This window comes from Rosa chinensis, chromosome 1 (genome assembly GCF_002994745.2).
Source record: "Rosa chinensis cultivar Old Blush chromosome 1, RchiOBHm-V2, whole genome shotgun sequence".
Lineage (NCBI taxonomy): Eukaryota > Viridiplantae > Streptophyta > Magnoliopsida > Rosales > Rosaceae > Rosa > Rosa chinensis.
The window spans coordinates 16,659,009-16,681,845 of record NC_037088.1 but is presented as its reverse complement, the minus strand read 5'-3'; the positions used below and the strand labels follow the sequence as shown (position 1 = coordinate 16,681,845).

The following is a 22,837-nucleotide window of genomic DNA, read 5'->3' as shown; positions in this document are numbered from 1 at the left end:
GGTCTGGTGAATACGAAGATTCTTGTCAAAAACCGGCGTCGAGTCCAGACGAAACGATTTGAAGTAAGTTGAATCCGAACCCAAATGCTTCGAATGGTTGTCTTTCGGACCCAGATTAAATGCTTCTTCTTTTCTTTTGAACGACGCCTCTTTCTGTTGAAAAGATGCCTGTTTGTGATGGTTCTTGTTGAAACAGGGTTCCTGGTACGGGCGATTACACCACGCCGGGCCTGGAAGATTGAAACGTTTGGGTCCGTTGTTGTCGTTGTAGCGTGATCCCAAACTATTTTTGTACTCAGTATTCAGACGACAAGAATGAATCTTGCAAGGTCTGAAACTTACTCTTCCTCTCAGGTTTGATTCTCTTTTGAACCAACCGTAATTGTTTGAATGCTGTCTTTGTGGACTGTATTTGTATGAATTTCGATTTGATTTCCCTTGCATCACTAGAACTGCTCTGATGCCACTGTAGGAAAATATAGGAAAGGATCGTTGTGATTGGCGTCGTCAGACTGTTGATCACAATGGTATGGTGTCTTTAATCTAGACACAACAAGGGAAATCAAATTACTGAATTGTAGTGACAATGCAAAGGGCTGAGGTTCTATTTATAGACCTCAGCCATTGTACCTCTTGAGTGAACAGGGGTAACTAATTAATAGTTATACCCCTTCATTATAATTATCAGTATTCATGTACCCTTTCAGGATACGTGAATTTCCTTGTTCAAGTGTGTCTTGATGTACCAGTGTTATGGTATATCTCCTCACACATAGCATACTCATTGTGAAGCCACTTAATCACATGATCATATTCTAACAGATCCTGCTTAATGTGCCTTCGGACCAGGCATATCACTCTAGGGTTCTCATGAATGAGCAGGGGTCTCGGCTGAGGTATCCCTATTCGTTGGTATCCTGCAGAAAGGCTTTCTTTTTTTTTTCCCTTTCATGCGGAAGAAATAATCGAACTCATATAATTTTCTGCAGTAATTCCCTTAACTTCTACCCTTCATTTTATATGGATCAATAATTTTTACTATAGACCAATAACCGTTTTAACTGAAATTTGTATCTCACTATATCAGTACTACTAGATATGCAGATCTTGCCTCACCTAATTGTTGTTGGTTGTAATAAATCTCTTTTCTTTTTCTTTTTTTTTATGAAGAGTTGTTATAAATCTCATTGTGTTAAGGCTAGCTCTTTAATACCAATATATGGGTCTGATGCAATTTCAGGAAAGGTTTGATCGAAATGAAAGATTGACGAGCAATTCTACAAGGCTACAAGATATAGTTTCAACAATTCCCATACTTCACATTTAATTCATTCTACCTCTTGGAACACGAAAACCATCCCTAAAGATAACAACTTTTTACTGAGTTTTTCACGAAACCCTAGAACACTCTCTTCATCAATTTTAGAACAAGTAAAGGAGGAGTTTCTTCTTTACTCAAATCTTCGTCGTTTGGGAATCCAGGTCTTGAAGCCAGTCTCCTTCTTGATTAGAGCAAATGATCGATCATCATCTCCGGTATGTCGAAGTCGAATGAAACAACATCATATGCATTTATTTCTCCTTCGTGTTATTTAAGATGGCTATTGTTTTGTATTGTTAGGATGCCAGTCAGATCGCGACATTAAAAATCAAACTCATATTGTGATTATGCAGTACTCTCTCATCTCTACTACTATTAATGGAAGCCGTTCTTTTGATGTCAAAGGCTTCACACACACACACACACAGATTCCGCCATTCACATCAAGTAGGGCACTCAGAAGTTTTAGCAAAAAAAAAAAAAATTAAAATATATACCAACACTTTAATAAAAAATAAAAAATTAGAATAAAATTTGCAGTAAGATTAATATTTTTCTTAACATTACATATTTTATTAGTAAAATTTATAGCCTCAGATATTAGATAATTTTCTTTATGGAGACATAATTTATTTTTAACTTTTAAAACTATAAAGGAAAAGTGTGTAATGTCCCTAAAAAGAACCAAAAATATTTAGAAACCCATCCTCTCATTTTGCATGAGTTGAACCTGGACCAGTTGAAAAATATTTGCATGCCTTGCCACCATGCTAAGTTGGCTGTCAATGAAATATACGATGTCTAACCAAGTTATTCTTGTTTCATGTACAAAAAGTAAAAAAAAATATAAATGTGAGTGGGGCATGGGACCCACTGGGTCCCCATGTGGCTCTGCCCCTGCAGTCCTGCACACGCACGCGCGCGCGCACACACACACACACATATATATATATATATCTATACTATTATTAAAAGAATAAGTTTTGTTAGCCAAAATTAAAATTTTTGACAAAAATAACCCTAAAACATTAAAATACTTTGAGAATTAATTAAATCACAAGATCATTATGACAATTGCAAATTATTTTTTTATTAAAAAAATAAACAAAATAAATCCCACAAATTCCACTTTTCTCTCCCACTAGCCTCTCTATGCAATAACTGTTTTCATCCATTATTTTTCTTTCTGAAAAGAAAAATACATATACATGCAGAGCATGTGTAAAGAAATGCTAGTATATATATATAAAATAAACCTTAATTCATATAAAACACATCTAAAATGTCAATATTGGGTGCGGCTATTGCTGCCCTACCATTTTCTTTGTTCACCTTACTTGCTCATTACACCCTACATTTTAATTTCAATTATTAAATTTACTTATTTAACTCATTTCTCTTTCCAAGAATATTCTTATATAACATATCCAATTAGAAAATAAATATTAAAATTTCAATGTTCTCTATTAAATATTAAAATCTCTCATTTAATTTATACTCATAAAAAAATTAAAATTTATTAAAATTTCCTAATAAAATCATAATCTAATTTTATTCCCATTTTTTTAATTTTTTATTTCAATTTCAATTTTTCTTTTTATCAGGAATTTCAATGTTCTCTATTTCAATCTATGTAAAAAAATTAGTAATTTTACAACTATGTTCAATGAAGAAGAGATTGATTTTTTTTTCTTTGTGTTTTAAATTTTTACTTTCCGTGTTCACAAAGAATTTTGCAAAAATTTTGATGAAGTTAAAGGTAATGGTTTTGTGAATTGAATAACGAATTAACAATGAGGAGACAACAAAAAGACAAAAAAATGGTAATAAATTCAAATTTGGGTTGAGAAGATAAAGATTAATGTTATCCAATGAGAAATTAAGTAGTCTTTGTATTTAATTAATTACTTATATATTTATTTTTTTCTTCCATGTTTGGATTTTAGAAAATTAGTATACTTATTAGTCATTTTGCACTTGGGTAATATAGTCTTTCAATAATTCAAATGTTTGTAGGGTGAACAAAGAAAATTGTAGGGTGGCAATAGCCGCACCCAATGTCATTATGGTAAAATATCAAAATCAAATAAAAGAAAATCAGAAAAGAAAAGAAAAGAGTGGGTTAAAAACACAATTTAAATCCAAAAATTGTTGCAGGTAGTTTGTTAATTTTTGTTCTCTTTAATGACTGAAATTTGAGACCAAAACACATCAAGTTTTTTGTTATTACCTTGGCATCGCACATCGACACATGTATGACGCTAGTTATATATATAAAAGACCTAAACCTAAAATGTCTCCAAGTTCTCATTCTCACTTTCTTAGCCGCTCTCAACAAGTCGACCTATACCTCCATCGCTCCTCATACTCCTCTCAACCTCTCACATCGCTCCTTTCAAACCCTCCAATCCTCCATCGGTATTTTCTTTTCTTCCTCTTCCTCATCTCACGACTCGCATCGCTCCCCTCAGCCGCCTCGCAAACCCGTATATGAGAGCAAAGGCTTGAAACTTAGCAAGGATTTAGCTCTGTGGATAAGCGCTCTTTGTTCGTTGGCTATCTTCTAGGTGTTAGTTTGATTTGAATTGACTGGGTTTACTGATATTTCTCTCTTTGTTTTGGAATTTGGAGAAATGGACGCGACGATGCCTTTTTGCTTGTAAACCAATTCCGGTGAGTGACTATGTTCTTCTCAAATATTTGTTGAAAAGGAACGATCTTGGTTTTGTTTGTATAAAAAACTGTGTGGAAATTTGGTTGCAGAGAAAGTGATGCGACAGCTGTGAAAAGAGATTGTTTTTACGCCCACCAGGTGTTCGACGTAAGTTCAATGTGAGTGAACTCCAGTTCCTTTACCATTTAGACTAGGGGTATGCATAACATGGTACAAACCGGCCAAAACCGACCGATAAATATGGTTTGGTTAAGGTTTTTTAACTTTAAAAATTGAAAATTGGTTCAATACCGAACCAAACCATTTATGAACTGGGTTGGTTTGGTTTCTCTTGTGCTTAAACCGCGGAACCCGAACTAATCGGTATATGTTTGAAATATAAGAGAAAAAGTTTTTTTTATATATATACACATAATAAATATATATTCATTTGTCGAGTTAGTTCTAAGTAAGTTTAAAATCTCCAGTTACAACTTTATTGTCATTCCCCGAATTTCAACATAAATAATAATACAATTACATCAAAAATAGAGCACCGAACGTGAAGGTTCGGACACCAATACTAATTAGCAGAGAAATTTTTCCTTTAAACAAGGCACCCAACGATGTCCCGAACCCACAATGTAAATACAGATTCGTTCTTTAGAATCACATATTACATTAAGCAAAGTTACAAATTAAACTGAAACATCAATTCAATAAGTAACTACACACACAACTCTCATTACACAGCGGAAAACTAATAAATGCGTAGCACAATTAGGTAATAAACCTACCACTGCAACAGCAAGGAAAATCTACAGCTTCAACCATGCTCACCCTAACCTGCAGGATAACACTACTACAGAAATTGAATCAGACGACACCTTTCAGACGACAGTATGTAATTTTCTGTAGTGTGATTGAATTTTTTTTTTTGACGTCATTTTTGTAAGAGCTGTTGTGTGATAAGGACTTAGAAATTAGTTCAGAAGACGTTTAAGATAAAAACCGTTGTGTGACGCTCAAAAAATTGAGCGGCAAGTTTCCCATCGTGTTAGTGGTGCCATACCTGATATGAAACCCAAAATTTTCTCAAACATGTATTGATCAGACGATGAGAAATAATATAACTGTGGTCTGATCAAATAGTTTGACAAAAAGGAGGGAGATTTCCCACCACCATTTTTCTCCAACTCCCCAAATGGAGAAGTCAAGTTAACACGAGACAAATCCCAAACTTATGCATTGAGACCACATTGTTTTTAATTTCTGTTATGTGAGTCCTTGTAAGGGTTATCCAAATTGATATGGCCGGACTTGAAACCCTACACTTAAAGCAAAAAAAAAAAAAAAAAAAACAAAACAGATCGACCCAAAACCAAAATCCTCACTCCTCACTCTCAACAACGCCTCACTCCTCACTACTCACTCTCTCAAACAAAAACTTACAGCCAAAATCAATCTTCGCTCGCACCTCACTTTAAAACGAAAACCAGTCTCTCTTCCTCAAACCTCCAGAAGCCAACAACCCCAATTTTCTCGATACTCTTTTGGTGAAACTGAAGCACTCACTTTCCCTCGCACTCTTTCACTTCAGCCCGCTCACGAGTCAAGAAAGAAAAAGATCCTCATCTCTACTTGGTCTATGTGGATTGCAGCAATATCCCCAGAGTTTGACAGCTTAACGGCTTGATGCCCTAAATCCAAAACGAGTCGTTCTCCGATGTCCCTTCCAGATCCCCATCACATTCTGCTGAATTCAAAATCCCCAGTTTTCTAAGGTTTCAATTTTCAATCTCAAGAAATGTTGAAGCGGAGGGCGTCACGGAAGAAGATGTTCTCCCCCATCATCTCTGGTACGAGCCCCTGAAGGCCATCACCAATCATAATCCAAGCGGTTGTCATCAGGTCTGGGAGCCCAATCTCTAGTCCAAGGTTATGATTTATATATACTGCAGATCCTTTCTGTCGATTCGGTCTGGGTCCTTCAATTGATATTCACTCTGTTTGTTTTAGGTTGACCCAAATTTCAAAACAGGCAGAGGAGACCACAGTAGTGATCCATTTGGGGCTACGTCATCGAGTAGGTTTTGTTTCTATTTGATTTGATTCATTGATTAATTGGTTTTAATTGATTTAATTAAGTGAATTCTATTTTCGATGTTTAGGTTTCGTCACAAACCTACAGTCTTAATGCGAATCTCTGCCATCTTCGTCTCTATCAGGTGTGTAGACACCAAAAAATTTAATGAAAATAAATTCATTAAATAATTCGGTCAACACTCGAAATTATGGCTGAACAAATTTAGTCGGCACGTGGGTCACACAAAATGTGCACGTGGCTTATGAATAAGCAAAATCAAGCGGACTCAGGGAATGACACATGGCGGCGTACGAAAAGCCCGACGGCAATAAATAAATTTGTTCTGACTTAATCAGCTGATATTAAGACGGATCAATCAAATTAAATCAATTGATTCCGAGTCGAATCAAATATTAAATTTCGTCTGCTGATTAAAGGTCAATTTATTTAAATTGATAAAAAATAATAATAATCTCTGACGTAAGTCCAAAAAAAGTTACCTCATTTCGTTGCAACATCGGTTGTGAAGAAGTTGAAATGTCATCAAGAAAGTCAGTATTCAGAGTGAACTCAGCATTGGGATCACAATAAATAGGGCCAAGATTGGTGTCAGTTTTCCAGTGCTTAAAGTGCACTTCACTATTATTGCTACCGCTGCTTCCACTATGCCTTCTTTCTTTGATGGCAGGTCTTTTCAACTTAGGTGGATGAGCCAAAGCAATGTGAGAATCTAAAGAGTCCCCATCATCATCTAGAGTGTTGGGTAGATGAGTCTGGCAATCACTACTAGGAAGCAAAGTCCTATTAGGAGGCACAGGGACGTTGGTGCTACATTCAACTTCACAAGGAATCACATTTTTGTGATGAGGAGGTGTTGCACGGGTGACGTTCTTATCTTCTTTTGCTTTCAGAGTCTTGTGTAGTGGTCTACTAGTAGGCGCTTCTTTCGTTGCTTTCACTGGTGTAGAATGATACACTTTAGACCACCAGTCGACATAGTCTCGAGTAACCATGTACTCCATGATAGCACTCTGGATCGGCAATGTTACCGCGCACTTGGTGTTCATTTTGGTTCAAGAATCCCAATGCTTATAAATCAAAGCCAATACGCTGGTGCGAATGTCGTTCTTAAGACTGCCAGGAACGTCTTGGACATAACCAAACTGTCGACTAAACCGATGTGGACTGTATGGCTGAATGACTCGTCGGTTATCCTGTCTGAGAGAAAGATACCCAGATCGAAGGCTGATGAGATATATGAGGTCTAAATGGGAGATGTTCTCGCTGTTAATAATCACTCTGCTCTCCGAAAATACCCTGGCAAATGCATCCATCCTCACATTATCACATGCATTGAACAAAGAAAGCGCCTGTGAGTCCCCACAATATTTAGCTGAAAATTCTCCGAAGAAGCGAACCATACGGGGCCGTAGGTCGTTGGGAAGCGGAGACTGAAAGTGGGTGCCAAAGTACTTTGCTAGCCATGCATAAATATAATGAAAAGGAAGGGCAGCCGAGCAGTTACCTGGATCGCTGGAAACAAAAATCTCGCCTAAACCCTGATAGATATTGGCCAACACTGGTACTGTTAAGCAAAACTGTACACCCTGTGACATTTTGCTGGCAACTTTGAATACTCCCGGACGATCAAACCAGTGTCGTCTCTGGGTAAAACAAACATACACAACCAACAAGCAAGAAAGGCAGCCAAATAGGTGGGCTCTACATCTTCACTCTCAATGCCTAAGTCATCAAATACTGCGAGGTCTGCAGAAGTATGTGGTCGGATCTCATGGATCCTGCCAGATGGATTAAACACATTCTGGGGCGGATCTCTTTTGTTCCTGGTGCTTTTGTTTGGAGGTCTCTTATAGCGCAAAGCTCCTCTATACCAATATCGTATCCATGAAGTTATCTTCACTTTCTGCCCTTGGCCTTCTTTACAAAGCTTATGGTAGGCGAGAAACAAATAGCGGCAGCTCTGTTGACTCCCTTTGCTTGCTACAGTAAGCTCTTCAGCGGCTGGAACCACCTCATCATAAAACCGTCCAGCAATGGGCAAACCTCCGAGTTGGTCCAAATCCCAGAGGGAGATGGACATTTCTCCGCTAGATGTGTGGAGAGTATTCATCGCGGGGCACCAGTACTCGCAGAAAGCCCGTATGACAGATGCAACACGGTCATAGCTGAATAGTGAGGCGAATATCGCTCGATAGAGACTGGCCTCCCGAGTAAGCTTGCCATTCCTGCTTAAGATATCTTCAACCCATTCCCAGTAGAATTCTGTGTAAGAGAAACCCCCGTTTGCACGAAATGCATTGCTCCACTTCACTGAACCGTTGCGTACACGATCGCTGAGAAGCTTGAATGGGGTCTGAGGAGTGTTCTGATCATGATGCGAAGACTTCAACAACAGTACATGCGAGTTTTGTTGGTCTCTTCCAGATCTCGGTTGTCGAAACATAGCTAGTTGGCGAGGTACCACATGAGTCCACTGGAGGATGTGAGCTGAAGGGTCATAAGGAGGGATATCAATTGCTTGAGGCCCAGTCAACGATGGGTGCACTTGCAAAGTAGTTCCATCACTTTGAGCGTCCTCCGGATCCTCGAGGATGGTGACTGTCCCTTTCTTGAAGCACTTGAAGAAGGCCATGGCCACAAAAGGACGGGAAGTGCGATCGCAAGTGCCTGACGATGTACGCGAAGCCTAACCGCTTTCAGTGGACCCTACCACGCACAAATGTGGAGGAATCCAAGCGTTTAGGACGTCCGCTTTCTTCTCTCCGTTAGTCACCAAATACGCAAAGCCTAACCGCTTTCAGTGGACCCTACCATGCACAAATATGGAGGAATCCAAGCGTTTAGGACGTCTGCGTTCTTCTCTCGATGAGCCACCAAATACGTAAAGCCTAACCGCTTTTAGTGGACCCTACCACGAGCTAGGGTGGAGGAATCCAAACGTTTAGGACGTTCACGTTCTTCTCCTTGACGTCAATAAACACGCAAAGCCTAACTGCTTTTGGCGGACCCTGCCACGCACAAAAGTGGAGGAATCCAAGCACTTAGGTCGTCTGCGTTCTTCAATTGTCGCCAAAACCCTTAATAAAAGAAGCGATATATACATATTGAAATACATATGAAGTTGTGTGAAGTTAAAAAAAAAAGATGCGACATCTAAGAAAAAAAAAAGCGACATCATGATTGGAAAAAGCTAGTCATGGCATGTGTAAAAAAAAAACAATAATAACAGTAAAAGGAAGGGGACAATAAATCAATGAGAGATATTAAAAAAACTTGCCTCTGCCACTATCCACAGCTCATGTCAACCCAAGGTCCCAAGAGTGCAGCACACCCGGATTCCTGTCAATTCCTCAATTATCGCCAGAGCTCTGAAAGAAGGGAAAAGACAAAATATATATTTTCAGAAAATGTTCTGCCTTGCCATCACGTCAGGATCACCCAAAAAAAAAAATCAATCATGTGCATATGCATTGCTGGAAGAAGCTGGATAATTGGGGAATAATTGAACAAAATAAAGGACAGAAAGCCATACCTCAGCTTGATGACTTGCGGAGCCCAAAGTAAGAAATTAGCAGCAACAAGCAGTAAATAAAGAAGCAAACTGGCGTTCTTCAATTGTCACCACAATTCTGAACAAAGAAAAAATATATATTTAAAGCAATTGTCAGAGCACATATACTGTGCGATATCAGAAGAAAAAAAAAAAAAAGGCAATGACGTTGGCAAAACAAATAGGAAAAGGGAACTCAGACCAAAAAAAAAAGTGGAATCATGCTCTGCTCAAACAAAAAAAAAGGGAGTCATGCATTGAATTCGAAAAAAAAAAAAGATGCATGGCTGCACGTGTACGTATATATATGTTTATATTGTTAGAGCAACTCCAACAGCTTCCCTATAATTTTTGTATTATAGAGAAGTAAAAGTCAAACCTTTAGCCTATTTTTCTTCTCCAACTCCAACAGATTCCCTAGTTTACAGTAATCTATAAAATCTCCATATTCTTCTTTAAAATTTTGGAGTTTGCTGTAAATATGGGGAATTTGGTTTTTTCTCTCCTCACTTTCCCTAAAATAAAGATAGTTATAGGGAATCTGTTGGAGCAAAAGAGGCTCATTTTTCCCTAAAGTAGAAAAAAATTAAAATATAGGGAATCTGTTAGAGTTGCTCTTAGGGACTTAGGGCGTGGGGCATGTGGAAAAAGTGATTAAGGCAAAAGATGAATCAATGCTCTGACTTTGGCTTTGCACATGCATGCTTTTATATATATATATATATATATATATATATATATATAAATATATAAGATGAACTATTGATGTACAATTGAACGAAGAGACAGGTTATGAACACAGACACACATAACTCAAAAAACAAGAAGGGGAGACAGAGAGACATACTTTGGTCTCTGCTATGCGCTAACGATTCGCAGACTCCAAGACAAGGAAGTAGTACTAGTTCAAGCACCTGTCAGAGGATAGAGAAAGAGAGGGTAAGCACAAGCTATCATTGATTTCTTGACTGATAAATAAATAAATGAATGAAGGCAGATCACCTTTAATTGCTACACAAGGACAAAAGACAAGGGAGCAAGGAAACTGAAAGCCAACTTCGTGAGTCACTTTTATTGAGGAAGTCACTGAAGAAGTCAAGGTTGAGGGATGAATACGAAGGAGACAGTCCTTTTATATTAAAAGACTAAGACTAGAGTAAATTTCCTAGTTGGGACTAGAAAAATATGGCAGAAATTCTAAATTTTCTGCTGTAAATGGCGTCAAGTTAGATTAATTGCTGAAATCAAGACATATTATATTGATTTGCGCCAATATATGGTAAAAAAAGAGGATACATTCCATAAAATTACCTGCTGATTTGAAGTCTCTGATATATTTGTGAAATAAAATCATGATTGTAAGAAAATCTCTACTAAATTAAATCAAGATTTCGGGAGAATCTCTATAAAATTAAATCAAGATTCCAAAGGAATCTCTACAGCTTCGAAGTTCTAGAAGTTGGCCGCGGTGAAGCAAAGTGCCGCATCAAATTATGAAAAGAAAAAAAAAACAAAAAAACAAAAAAAACCAAATTCAAACTTCAAGTCACACCTCCAATACGTGACAGCATGTTTACGGTGCACCTTGAAGTAGGGGCATTTGTAGACACCAAAAAATTTAATGAAAATAAATTCATTAAATAATTCGGTCAACACTCGAAATTATGACTGAACAAATTTAGTCGGCACGTGGGTCACACAAAATGTGCATGTGGCTTATGAGTAAGCAAAATCAAGCGGACTCAGGGAATGACACGTGGCGGCGTACGAAAAGCCCGACGGCAATAAATAAATTTGTTCTGACTTAATCAGCTGATATTAAGACGGATCAATCAAATTAAATCAATTGATTCCGAGTCGAATCAAATATTAAATTTCGTCTGCTGATTAAAGGTCAATTTATTTAAATTGATAATCAAGATGAAAATCAGTCATCAAATTGATTGGCTAATTCCTTAATAATCGTGATTAAATCAGTTAATTAACGCTAATTGATTCGATTATGTTATTAAGGAAAATGTAATTAATTACGTGTCATCAAGGCATTCCAAATCAAGAGAGACGCCGACACTATAAATACCCCCTCTCAACTCGAGAGAAGGACTTCAGCCAAAAAATAGAGAAGAAGACACTCTCAAAATTTCTGAAGACTCCCAAGCTCGTGTGAAGAACCATCAAGCTGCCAAATAGCCGGTTCCTCACCAACCTCAAGTTAAAGAGTTCGTCACGTGTCAACTCTCGTGACCACCGTCCAACTCAAGATCAAACGTCAAGCCCTTGAGTGAAATTCATCGTCGGAGATCGAATCAGAGGATTACCAAAGATTGTAATCCACACTTAAATTAATAAAATTATTATTTTTTGTACACGTGTCTGCATCTTGTTTGTTTTCAGATTTTCGTGTCTACAAGGTGATTTAGGGTTTAGGAATAGAGTTTCTGGTTTTGACTAGTTTCTGTTTGGATTCTGTGCTTTGTTGTGATGGTTTGTTCTTGTAATTTTTGGGTGTCATTTGAGCCAGAGCATATTGGCACTCAAATTGTTGCTTGTATTCTGGTCAAGGTTTGCATTTCAATCTTGAAAAGCTTTCAACTTTTGATTTAGATTGTTATTAATTAAGTGGTGGAATAAGAAATTTGTTTGAAGTTTTCTATATGTTAATGTGTAGGCACTGATGGCAATGCCTGCTCTCGATTTCAACCTTTGTCTCTTCCTAATTCCAGAAATAGTGGTATTGTTCTATTCTATACCTATTTAATTGTTTCCATTGAGTAGTGCACTGGTTGTTTGTAAATCATTAGTGGTGGGATTTCTTCTGCAATTGTGGTGGGATTTCTCTTCTACAATTGATTATGGTGTTTTATTTTCTTTTCTTGGTGAATGATAACTCATTAGTGGCATGTTGATTTGATTAAAATAAGGTCTGTTTCTTCGAGTAGTATGTGTGAAGGTTACAACAATTGGACTTTCATGCTTTTATTCTGACAACAAAGGTCATCCTCACTCCATTGTTTACTGCATGAATCTTCTTTATTGAGTAAAACTATGGTGGTTCTTGAAGGGGCAGCAAGTCTTCTTTACAAAACATAGCAGTTCCGTAACCTGTCTTGCCATTATGGATTACTCACTGTTCCTATTAAAATAGATAAAACACCAAGGGGAAATTACTGGTCACTCCCTGTACTTTGGGTGCGTCAACAGTTTAGTCCTTGCTATTCCAATTTTAATAGATTACTCCTCACACTTCCAAATTTCGCCCAATTTGGTCCAAAGTGACTATTTTACCCCTCAATTCCTCTTCATTTTTTTTTTCACTCCTCTCTCTCTCTCTCTCTCTCTCTCTCTCTCTCTCTAATCTCCTCATCCTCTTCTTTTTCAAGCCTGATATGGCAACAATATTTCCCACAAGTTTCGTAAATACAGGATGCCAGGATGACTCTCTAATCCAAAGCCTTCTTGCTTTTCGAATTGCTATCACCAGCAACACAACAAAATCCCAATTCTGGAGATGGTGGTGGGATTAAGGTGAGTTCCCGGTCACCACCTATTGTGATGCCCCGGAAATTTGTATTTATTTTCCGAGGATTTTCCGAAATCTAAATTTTGATTATTGGACGGTTTCGTGGCTCGTGGATGGAGCGGAAGTATTTCGGGCGAATAATTATTCGAAGAATATGGTTTTAGGGGGGTTGCCAAAGGTTGACTTTTTATTCGTTGGGATTCTTCAAAAACTTCCTTCACGAAAGTTGTATAGCGCGTCGATACGAGTTCGTGGACATGTGGAACGCAAGAATCTGAGTTCGTATGAGAAAGTTATGGCCATTGGAAGGAATTTCCATTTTGGTATAAATAGAAGTTTCCCAAGTTGGAAACTTACTATTTTCATTACTTCCATTTCCGGAAGCTCACTTTCTCTCTCTCTTCTCTCTCGGCTGCACCTTCAGTATCGAAGTAATCCGACTGACCCGACCCGGACCCGGTCGACCCGACCCGACTTTTCGGGCGAACTACAGCAGTCTCCGGCGAAGAAACTTTCCAGATAGGATCGTCTCCTCCGTCTGGTCGTCCCTCTGGTGTCCTCTAGCGCCGATTCTCCTCCACGGCGGCGCTGCAAGGCGGTGCAGTTTGAGGATTTCGGACCCGGTCGAAAATCCTTGTTCCGACGTCGGCAAGGCTTCAAGTCTTCTTGGATGAGCTTAGAGCAGCCTCCTTGATCGATCCTTGGTGGTTGTTTGGATCGATTCACGTGAAACCTTGTTCAACTCAGTTTGGATTACTGTTCACGGCTTGTGAGGTAGTTTTCGACCCCTTATGCTTGTTTTCTGACTTCGAGCTAGTTTTGAGAATTCACAAGCATGCTTAAATGAACCTTTTTGATGTTGGGAGTTTTGTGAAATATTGAGTTTTGGCCCTCGGCGGTGCACCACCGTCTGTGGCGGCATTCCGGCGGTGTTCCGGCCACTTAAGGAACTGTTTTTGATATTATATATGTTCTACTCGTTGATACGAGCGTTTCGATATATAATATGCAAATTTTGGAGTTCGCATGGAATTGTTATGATTTTTGCAGTTTCATACCGATCGATTTATTCGATCCTTGAGGATTTGAGCATCCGATCGACTTGTCATTTTGACATATCGATCGTATAAGTGTTCCGGAGACATTGGATGGTCTCGGATGTGGTTTCGCCTCTTTTGGCGTCACTTTGGGAATTTTGGTTCGATTTAGGGTTTCGAATGTTATTCCTTGTGTTTCATTGACTGAATCAGAGCTGTAATTCCTTAGGTACGTGACGTAGTACTCCTTGGACGGCTATTTTGTGGATTGGCTGCCTTGTTCTGTATTGAAGACGCAGCGGGAGTTTTGAGGTGAGTAATCTCACAAGGTTCATTAATGAATGAATTACCTTAATCGTTTGGTGAGTAAATCTCACGATATTCGTTATGAGCAGGATCGATATTTGTTATGAGTAGGATCGATATTTGTTATGAGCAGGATCGATATGTGTTATGAGTAAGATCGATATTTTTTATGAGCAGGATCGATATGTGTTATGAGTAGGATCGATATTTGTTATGAGCATGATCGATATTTGTTATGAGGAGGATCGATATGTGTTATGAGCAGGATCGATATTTGTTATGAGCAGGATCGATATTTGTTATGAATATGATCGATATTTGTTATGAGCATGACTACCCTATTGTCTTTGAGTTATTAGGTTAACTACGACTATAGTTGGTGTTAGTGGCATTCTGAGTGGATGACTATGTGTGTCTATATATATATATATATATATATATTATGGGATATATATATACATATGTATTCATGTATTAGTGGTTTCGTGGTGAATCTTTGTGATGATTGTCATGTAAAGCTTGTGTAGGAATATTTGTGTAATGAATCGATGACATCAGTATGGTGAATCTTAGTGATGATCGTCATGTAAAGCTTGTGTAGGAATATTAATAGGATGGTTGATATCTGTGTGATGACTAGCCATGAATCTAGGTGATGATTGCTATCTGTGTGATGACTGGCGATATCTGCGTGAATCTATGTGATGATCGCTATCTATGTGATGACCAGCGATATCTATGTGATGATTAGTAGGATGATTTCTATCTACATGATGACCGGTAAAATCTATGTGATGATCAGCTGGGCAATTGCAATCTATGTGATGATGAATATCTGGGTGATGACCAGTGGAATCTGTGCGATGATCAGTGTGATGACTGCTCGGTAGCGGAGCTGAATTGTTATTAAGTTAACAATAATCGAGAGGACTGCTGTGATGGTTGGGGCTACCTACAGACGTCAGAGTGTGGGACTTCGATGACTACTTTGACTTGAATTGCTTGACTTAATGTGACCTCCGGAACTAAAGTATATGCAGGGGTTACTATGATTTGTTTTGCTTGTTTTGATATGTGATTGCCTTGTTTCTTCTTGATTGTATTGATTGATGGTTTGATTTATCTTAAGAGCTATATTGGTGACGAATTGTACTCTGTGTTGAGGATAGGAAGGTGATTCATTGATTTTCACGTTTGATGTCATGTTGATGACAAAGGCTCCTAAGGGGGGAAAGGGAATGAGTGTGATCCTCGTGACTCACCGTTGTACGTCAATGGATTTCAAACATTATCTAAGGAGGTTTTGTTTGACGGGTAATTTGTGTAATTGGATGCTAGGATTAAGGATCTAAGCATGAGGCTTTAGTCACCAGTTCACTTATGTAGGCACGATATGGAAGGATATGGAATTGATGGCCGTAGGTTGAGATATGTGCATATCGTGTTTAGGTTGAGGTGACTTGAAAATGCGTTTTGCTTTGTGGTTTTGAGTTACTCATACGAGCTTCATAAGCTTACCGGGTTTGTTGTGTGGCAACCCGGTGCACTATTCAATGAAATGGTGTAGGGGTTAATCCTGCAGGTCAGGGAAATAGTGGCTGAAGCTGAGGTGGCACCTTTGCAGCTGTACGGTAGGAAGCTATCTTTGTGACTTTACCGTTGATAAGGACTTCCGTTGTATAGTTACTCTGAGCTGCATTTACGTTTTATTTTGTTGTTGACAATTTAATTCATAAGCATTGTAATATATGACTCTGTGGAACGAGTCAATATTGACATAGTGGGTTCAGGGCATCAATATGTACTTGGGTTAAAAGGGAAAAAGTTCTAGGTATTTTGTATTGATGGCTGAACGTTCACGCATATGTAATTATGGGATTATATATATCGATTTTCTTGTGTGTAAAATCAGGGGCATGACACCTATATTGTCACCATTGCCGCAAACACCACCTGCACATCCCTCAGATCCTTAGCTTCACCACCACCAAAATCCTCACAAAACCCACAAATTCAAACACCCAAAACAGCGATTCCACATTTCACAAAACTCACAAAACCCCAATTCTTTCTCTGAAACCCAAAATTACCCAAAAACAATCAATCTGAAGCACTAAGATTAATAAACCAATCCCAATCCTCAGCATTGGCTCGCCAGCCTCCATCACCAACTCCCCCTCGCCGCCGTCGCCAACCACCTGCCAGTCCACAAAGTCCTTCGTCGTCGCCTCCAGCAACTTCTCGATCACGACCTATCATCCCCCTTAACGCTGTGCGCCGATATCCTCGTGGCAACGGGGATTAAGGCCATCTGCTTGGACTTCCCGGATCACTGAACCATCGGCGAGGAGACTCTGGTTTTTGGGTTTCCTAAGATTTTCGTAATCTAATCGCCGAAGGAATTTAGGGAAGAGAAGGAATGGGTGGTATTTATGGTGGCCTGAAAAAGAGAAGAAAAGGCTTTTGATGAGCTAGGTGTTTGGGTAAAGGAATAAGAGGAAGAAAAGATTGCAGCAGAGAGACAGAGAGAGAGCTTGGTGGTGGTGGACTGGTGGTTATGGTCAGTTTTGGTCTTGCGACTGAACTAGTCCCAAATTGGCTACTCTCTTTGTTTATAGGAGAGGGGGGGGGAGGGGGAGAGAGAGAGAGAGAGAGAGAGAGAGAGAGAGAGAGAGAGAGAGAGAGAGAGAGAGAGAGAGAGAGAGAGAGAGAGAGAGAGAGAGAGAGAGAGAGAGAGAGAGAGAGAGAGAGAATTATAAAAAAAAAGGTGAGGGGTAAAATAGTCACTTTAGACCAAATTGGGCGAAATTTGAAAGTGCAAGGAGTAATCTGTTAAAATTGGAATGACATAGATTGAACTGTCGACGCACCCAAAGTACAGGGTGTAACCAGTAATTTTCCCAAACACCAATCTACCACTCAATTATTTTGATAGGTTATGATATATGTGTTTTACATGTGTAGGTTCATCGAGATGATTTTATGCTGAATGTGAAACTTCGGCTATTTGTTCTTATTGCAAAGCAACCAGCCTTCCACCAGCTTAGATCAGTTGAGCAACTTGGTTACATAACTGCTCTTTTACAGAGGTTTGACACATTCAAATTACTGATCCAAGTTCATGCCATCTGCTTTTTTTTCTTTTTCTTCTTCTTCTTTTATTTAGCTTTGTTTTCTCTTGATGTAAGAATGATTGTGGTATCCGACGACTGCAGTTTATTATACAATCCGCAGTGAAGGTATATGGCATGCTTTTACATTATGAATTCATTATTTCCTTAATTGCTTATTTATACGAAGTATGTCATATTGGTCTTAACAAGGTCCGGGACATATTGATTTGAGAGTGGAGGAATTTCTCAAGACTTTTGAGAGTAAGCTTTATGAGATGACAAATGACAAATTCAAGGTGAGGTCAACAAGAATCTGGTCTTCATTTCTTTATCATATTTGACTAGATGATGTAATTCTTCAAATAATTGCGACTTACGGTTGAGAAAGTCAAACTAGCATTCTGACTTATTAAGAAAGAGCAAGTTGTGTGAAACCCCTGTTCCACATTGTCTTCCACACTAAGAAGAGGACAATGTATGTACAGTTCAGTGGCCTAATCTAGACCTTACTTTGTGTTTCGTTCTTTAAGCTGATATATTATGTTTGCGAGTCTTAAATTTTTCCACGGTAATTAGCTGCTATACTGTTTGTTATGTAGAGCAAATATTAAGTTTTTACACTATGTCATTGACCCTAACTGAGAGACAAAGGCCATCATAAATACTACTGCTTATGATACTTTTCTAATTGGACTGGTGTGTATATTAGTTTCTAGGTTGTAGTTTTGACCCCGAGGGAAAATGTGTGGACTTTTTGGGTATAGCTGTCTGAAGAATTCTCCTTATTGCTAACTTGAATTCACTAGTTCTTGATACGGTATTAGAAATCATGGGTAATTCTCTAACTTAAAAAGCAAGATTCTTCTTCCAAGTCTTGTTACAAATAGGCATTTTTGATTATATATATGAATGGTTTTTCTTGTTGCTAACTTTTGTTGCTAAAATAGAATAGTATAGTCAAACTTCAGTTTAATGTAGATAAAGTTAGCTTGCCCTTTTTTATTGATACTATGTTCAGTATACAATAAGCTCATATTTGCAGCTTTGGAGATAAGTGGGGAGAAAATTTGGAGACTGTCAATGGAGGAGTTATTGGGAATCAATGAAATCAGGAGTAGCTGATATGGTCAAAACTGGTGGTCGTCAAGGTGGTGCTATCAGTGCAGCTCTCTTCTTGAAACATGTATATGATTTTATTGTTCTATTCTCTTGGTTTCTTTTGTGCTTATTACTTTATCGACTTAAACAGCAAGAAGTATTTCTACTTCTCTGTTTGTTTCTACTCTTATATAATTATGCCTACATCTGGACTATGGCATTGACATATACATGGGGTGTATTACCAACAAGTCGCACAATTCATCATGCTTGTGTTATGGTTTCTGGCTTCCGAATAAAAAAGTCTTGCATATAATAGAAATCTTCAATAGAATTTAACTTAAACTATGGTTTTGCAGTTTGTTGATGAAAAGGTTCAGTGGATGCATATTTGACATGGCTAGGCCTGTTTGGAGTGATAAGAACGTGCTGCTACAGGGTTTGCTGTTCCTGGTGAAGTGGGTTTTGAAGAACTCTTCCTAGGTGCTGAAGAAGTATTGGTAGGAAGAACACCATTTACATGAGTTTACATACCATCGGAAGAAGACAAATGTACAAATTTATGAATATTTTGGGAGATGCTCCATGTTTGATATCAATTTACTGAATTCATTTTACATATGATGGGATTTGAATTAATTTGATTAGTATATATTTTGTAACGAAGACAACAAGAGTAAGTGAAAAGCATTGTGCAACATGTTATGGTACAATGATAAAATCTCAATGTGTCGTCTCAAAGCAGAAAACAATATTCATAACAACCGCCAAATAAAAACTGTCGTCTGAATTCAAAATAGATCATGGATGTTTAAAAAAAACAGTTGTGTGAATAAAGGTCACACAACAGTTATAAGAAAAAAACTACTTCTTAATCACAGTCATACAACGGATGCTCAAGTTACCCGTTGTCTGAGTAAACTTCACACAACAGTTAATGCTGTCGAGTGCCTATCGACATGTTGTCGACATAGATGTCGAGTTCTTCACACGACAGTTCTCTAAATGTGCCTTCATCAAACGTCATCGAGATAGATGACAGTCAGCCTCCTTATCAGATGACAATTTTTAGCTGTCGTCTGATTCAATTTCTGTAGTAGTGTAAACCCCTATACCGTGGAATAGTACACCGGGTTGCAAACACAAACCTGGTAAGCTTTTGCAAGCTTGTATGAGTAGACTCAAAACAATAACAACATGCTTAAGTCCTATCAACCTAATAGTCAATAGCATGTATCAACAAGGCTACTCATAAAGGAATCTATATGCTCATGTCTCAATTCAGCATTCAAATCCATGATCATAGTCCAAAACAAAACCCTTCAAGTAATGTTTGAAATCATATTTGATGCTCAAAGGCTTCCAAATCCATGGTAATGCAACTCAAGGAAGCAACTCACCCAAATGATAAGGAAAACAACCCACACTTTGATTTCTTAACACACGAAATAAAAGAGAACAATTCACACTTTGATTTCCTTTCAAATCGTAATAAAAGAAAGCAACTCACACCTTGATTTCTTTCAAATCACGAAACAAAGAAAACAACTCACACCTTGATTTCTTTCAAATCACGAAACAAAGAAAGCAACTCACACCTTTATTTCTATCAACATGAAGTAAAGAAGGCAACTCACACCTTGATTTCTTATAAATCATATATAAGGAAAGCAACTCACTCCTTGATTCCTTAAAACACAAACTCATGAGTTAGATATAACCTTGCTCTGTTGCCCCATGAATTACACTAGCAGACAGACTAGAGCTCTAACTGAAATCATAACCACTCGTCTGGCCAAAGACGTGATTACTTGATATACTGCCAAAAGTCAACTTGTGACATTAAATCCTCAGGCCTCTCGGTCCCTCGGAGTAAAACATTAAAGAAGTGGCACAAGACTCAAATGTTACACAAATCTCAATGCTTTTCAAAACAATAGAAATCAACATTTCTACAATCATTTGTTTTCCAAAAAGCCACAACCCAAAACAATAAAAAGCACCGTTCATGCATATTGTTTTCATCAATCAACAAAATCCAAAAATACATATATATTTCACGTAAATATATATATATATATATATACGTAGTCATTCACTCAGGAATGTCTACTAATACCAACTATAGTTTGCAGTTAAATAAATAACTCTTAAAACGATAAAGGTAATTTCGTTCGTAAATGAACATTGTGAGATTACTCACATTTGAATCCCGCTACGTCTTCACACACAAACCGAGATAAGCACTAATCGCCACAATCCACTTAACACACTTTCCATGTACCTAATCACATCAAGGTTGTCTTAATACCACTTGTGGTACGCAAACATCTAATTTCAAAGCAAGTGATTAAAGTTTGAATCCCCAAATCGAACTACAACCCGAAAGTAATGCCAATCGAGATGAAACCTCATCCGAGACCACCCAGAGTCTCCGGAATACATCTACGATTGATATGCCAAAACCACAAGTCGATCGGACGATCGAATCCACATGGATCGAAAATCGAACGGTTCGAAACCGTAAAAATCATAACATATTCATTCGATCACCAAAAATTGTGTATTATATATCGAAACGCTCGTACCAACGAGTAGATGATATATAAAATCTGAAACTGTTCCTTACATGGCCGGAACGCCGCCACCGGCGCCGCCACATGCGCTGGTGCACGACCACCAACCAAACTCAAAATCACCAAAATCAAGCCATCCAGAAATGTTCATCATGAAGAGTAGAGCAACTTTCATACCTGGAGCTAAGCCTAGATCGGTCTAGATCCTCCTAGATCAAGCTTGCAAGATCGACTAATTGCTGCCGTCTGATCAAGCTCCAGATTCGTTGTGCACCGCTGATCTTTCAACCCTTGATCTTTCACTCCTCACGCAAAATCGTTCTTCAAGGCGGGTATGAGGATGATCAAGAGGAGGAGGAGATTCCAAAACCGAGAAGGATCGACCGAGATGGCTTTGAAAAAGTGGATTTCCGACCAGGTCAGTCCGCCGCCACTGTTCACGTCTGCGATCTCCACTTTCCGGTGAACCACCGTGCAAACCATCACCACAGGGCGACGCACAAAGCTGGTCTGAGTCGGTCTTGACTTGTCCCTTTGCCGAAGGTGAGAGAACTAGTCGGATCGGGTCGTCGGTTTCGCATGCGGGTTTGGGTTGCGCGGAGGAGAGAGAACGGAGAGATTGAGGTTTTCAAAAATGGAAATTTGGAAATTATGACCCAATTTCCGGAAAAACCCAATATATACTAAAATAGAAACTTTTTCTGATGACTATAACTTCTTCATATGCACTCCGATTTCCGCGTTCCACATGTTCACGAACTCGTATTGACGCACTCTATGACTTTCATGAAGGAAGTTTTTGGAGAAACCTAACGTATAAAAAGTCAACATTTGCACCCCCCCTAAAACCATACTTTTCGAATAAAAATTCGTCCGAAACACTTCTACTCCATCCACGAACCACATACTCGTACCAACAACCACTAAATTAATTTCAAAAAATCCTTGGAAAATAATAACAAATTTCTGGGGTATTACATTTATTCTCAAATGATATACTACCATATTGAATTCAAGGCCCAAAGGCCTAAAACCTAAATATATAATTGCTATAAGTTTTTTGATCCTCTCACATCACATCTCTGATATCTTAATCTCACATTTTTTAACCATTAATACTATCATATTAAGCTAGTACTGTGACTAAGTCGTTAAATAAGTGAATCATTTTGAATCTAATTTAGATTTTAGTCTGTGACTATATGTTTTGGATTTTAATTATTGAATTTTAAATTTAGATAATTTAACATAATTTCAATTATTGAGATTGAATTTTTACTATGAATTTTTTCATAAATAGCATGTTATTATTATATAGGTGAAAACCACCTAACCGATCGAACCAAACCATCTTTAATTGGATTGGATTAAGTTTTTTTTTTTTTTAATCACCGGTTCTCCAAAATGCCTAAACCGCTTACTTTGACATAGAGACGGTTTGGAGTCAAAACCAATCCAACTCAATCCTTGTGTAGCCTTAATTTAGACTTTTAGTTATACGTACCCATCATGCTTGTATCATAAATAGTGAAATTATGAAAGAGATTTTTTTTATG

At 38.1% G+C, this 22,837-nt stretch overlaps 1 long non-coding RNA gene across 1 annotated transcript; it reads left to right on the top strand.

Annotated features, from left to right (window-relative positions):
• The first annotated feature begins 6,020 nt into the window (after window positions 1-6,020).
• On the top strand, window positions 6,021-17,573 carry LOC112202372. The gene is made up of 5 exons (XR_005804403.1): window positions 6,021-6,060; window positions 6,146-6,202; window positions 12,043-12,193; window positions 12,300-12,362; window positions 17,459-17,573. It is a non-coding gene; the product is annotated as an uncharacterized LOC112202372 (long non-coding RNA).
• Window positions 17,574-22,837: the final 5,264 nt, after the last annotated feature.